The following is a 3,371-nucleotide window of genomic DNA, read 5'->3' as shown; positions in this document are numbered from 1 at the left end:
TGTGTGTGTGTGTGTGTGTGTGTGTGTGTGTGTGTGTGTGTGTGTGTCTAATGTGCATGAAACCCTGGGTTTGGTTTTTAGTGCTGTATAAACTGGGAGTAGCCCGAAATCCCAGCACATTGGGAGGTGTAGGCAGAAAGATGAAAGTTCAAGATCATCCTGGGCTACATATCAGGTTGGAGGATAGCCTGAGCTACAGGAGACCCTGTCTCAAAACACAAACTAAAGGAGGCAGAAAGTGTAGCTCAGTGGTAGAGCATTTGCCTGTGTGTGGGGGCTTTGGCTTCAACCCCTTAGTAATACCCAACTAACAAAACAGTACGTGTGAGTGAATCCTGCATGAGGGGTGTGCCCACAGGGGCCAGAAGAGGGTGTTGGATTATTAGAATTACAGGCAGTTGGAAGCTTCCAAATATGGATACTGGGATCCTCTGGGAGAGCAGCAAGCACTTTTAACCAAATGAGCTGACTCTCCAGCCCCGTGTTTTTAAAAAATCACTTATTTGTATGTGTGTGTGTGTGTGTGTGTGTGTGTGTGTGTGTGTGTGTATGCCTGCTTCAATTTATGGGCATCATGGGCACGAAGGTGCCCTCGGAGGTCAGAAGAGAGCATCTGGGCTCGAACCTGGGACCTCTGCAAGCAACTCTTAACTACTAAACTGTTTCTCCAGCCACTCTTACGTTTGTGTAGGGATGTGTGGGGGTGCCTGGGGGCCACAGCTTTTGTGGTCAGAGACAGACACCTTGTCAGTCAGTCCTCTCTCTTCACTGTGTCCCGACGATCAAACTCAGGTCATCAGGCCTGGAGGCAAAGTGCCTTCACCTGCCGAGCCATCTCTGACCCAGTGCTGAGTTTTTAATATGCAAAACTACACTTATTATTTTCTAGTTTGTTTTATCCCCCTCCCCAATGGTTTCTCTGTGTAGCCCTGATGGTCCTGGAACTCTCTCCGTAGACCAGGCTGGCCTCGAACTCACGGATCTGCCTGCTTCTGCCTCTCCAGAGCTGAGCATAAAGGCTCGTGCCACCACCGCCCGGCTTCTTTTCCAGTTTTTATACTGAAAACGTCAAAGCTACCGTGAAGCTAAGACGACAATACCATAGAACCCTGTATGTTCTTCACCTAAACTCACCAGCGTTGTTCTGTTTATTCCGTGTGTCTATATGTAATTACAGCTGTGCACATGAGTAACTACACACATGCAGAGTGAACGACTTGGAGGTTGCAGGCATCGTACCCACATCCTTGAACACGTCAGGTTGCATCTTAGTAGTGGGCTTTCCAATGTTTAACTCACAAGACCAAAAATCCCACCTTACACAGCACCAGTGAAATACTGCCATCTACGACAATCTACGCTTGCTTCTATTTTTTTTACCCCAAATCTGAAGAATGGGGTTAATTCTGTAAGAACTTACCAGAGTCCTCATCTTCAATATTTCACTCGGCAGTTTTGCCTAACGAGTCTTTCCTGAATCAGCAAAACTTCCTACGTTAAGCAGGACCTCGTTATTATTGTGTATGATGTGTGCTGGGGGCACTTGAGCTGTGGCAAGTCTCTCTCTCTTTCCACCCTTTTTTTTTTTTTTAATGTGAGGTTGGGGGCTTGAACTCAGCTCTCAGGTGTGCAGTACAGGGAGACAATCTCCCGGAGGCTGAGCCATCTCACTGGCCTCAAATGTTCTCTATTTGTCCTGGCATTCCTCCACTTTCCCCGTCCACCCCCTCCCCTATGTCACTTGAGTTCAATGGACTTAGGAATTATCACAATTATGTATTTTCTAATCTTCATCATTGTTGTGTATAATGTGCGGTCGTGGCAAGCACACGGAGGGCGGAGGGAAACTAGAATCGCTTCTTCCTTCCACCATGGGTTCTGTGGATCAAAGCTCAGGTCGCCAGGCTAGCGTCCTGATGCAGATGTATATTTGAAGCTTAAATCACCCTGAGTTTGCCCAACGGAAGCCCCTTCAAAGGTCTATAGTCTTCCCAGGGTGTCTGGCCAAGATGTCTCTGCGCTCACTGGAAGTGTCACGGGGTTTGGGTCTTCAGGTATTCCCCTCCCAGCCTTGTCCCTCTCTTCATGGGGAGCCTGGTTAATCTTGTTTCCTTCCATCGTTCACATACCAGGGTGAAACACACGAATATGCGCTCTTACTCGCCCCCCAAGGGTTTAGCCCAAATAACAGTGCTATACACTCGGGGTTTGTCTGTGCTAGCAGCCTTTGTCTGACATTATTCTGAAAGACGTTGGTGACTCCATCCCCAAGCGGTTAGAGACGTGTCAGAGGAAAAACGTCCGTGGCAATAATAAAACGGACTGGGGCTGCGTTAGGTAACCCACACAAAGCGCTGTTCTGATTCGGACTCACTGACACCCAGGCTTGTTGACACCTGCTTATCTTTCAAACATCATTTCCCTTGGGAACACTTTCCCAAATTCGGGGCCGTCCCCTGAGGTTCTGAACGACAACACACGATTTCTCCTCCGTATGTTACTGTGTTCAATTTGTTTCCTGCTTCCATAAGGGCAGGGACTATACCTCTCTCTTGTTTGCTAGTGGCACACAGTAGTAGCTCAAGAAAAATGTGTGCAGTGAGACTCATGAGCCCACTTCTCTCCTTCGCAGTCCCGTTGCAGCTGAAGATGTAATTTCAACGCTTAAAACTTTGTATCTCAATAGAAGCGAAAATTCAGGCTTTTTTTTTTTTTTTCTTGTTCTTCTAATAGAAGACCTTAGCAGAAACTGCCCAACTCAAGGTGTGGTCACCGCAGGAGGGCGTCAATCAAGAATATGCCCCTTTGCCCCAGAGGCGAGGGAAGCCGCAACGGGCCGAGGCCACACTGAGCAGCGCACCACGGCTTTCAATAAAAAACACGTGTAAAACCTCGGAGCCCGGCTGCGCGCAGCTGTGTCCTTCAGGGCCCGAGGACACAGGAGCAGCCCCCGTCCGAGGGTGGAACGCGCGCAGCCTCCGCTCGGCGCAGGGCGGTTCTGTCTGCAGGCCGGGCAGCGGCCGAGGTCGGGGTCCCCGAGCAGAGACCCCGGAGCACCTGCAGTCTCGCCGCCGTCAACGCCCGCCTGGGACGCAGCCAAGGGCTGGGGTCCTCTCCTTAGAGCGCGGAGCTGCGGAGGCCCACCGCCCCGGGCGATGCCACCGTTCCCCCCGGGCAGCGCGGCCTCCGGGAGCTAGCCCCGGCGCCCGGAGGTGCCGTCCCGCCGGCGGCCTCCGGGCGCGCAGAGTCCCAGACGCTCCTCCAGGGGCCAGACGCCGCCGGGGTGTCGGCCGCGGCGCCTTCCCGGCGGGGTCCGCGCCCCGCGGCGCACGGCCCTGCTCGCCCCTTCGACGGTCGCGGCCGGACACCCG

This window comes from Psammomys obesus, unplaced genomic scaffold (assembly GCF_907164565.1).
Source record: "Psammomys obesus unplaced genomic scaffold, mPsaObe1.curated_primary_1811, whole genome shotgun sequence".
Taxonomy (NCBI): Eukaryota; Metazoa; Chordata; class Mammalia; order Rodentia; family Muridae; genus Psammomys; species Psammomys obesus.
Note: the sequence above shows the minus strand (reverse complement) of the source record.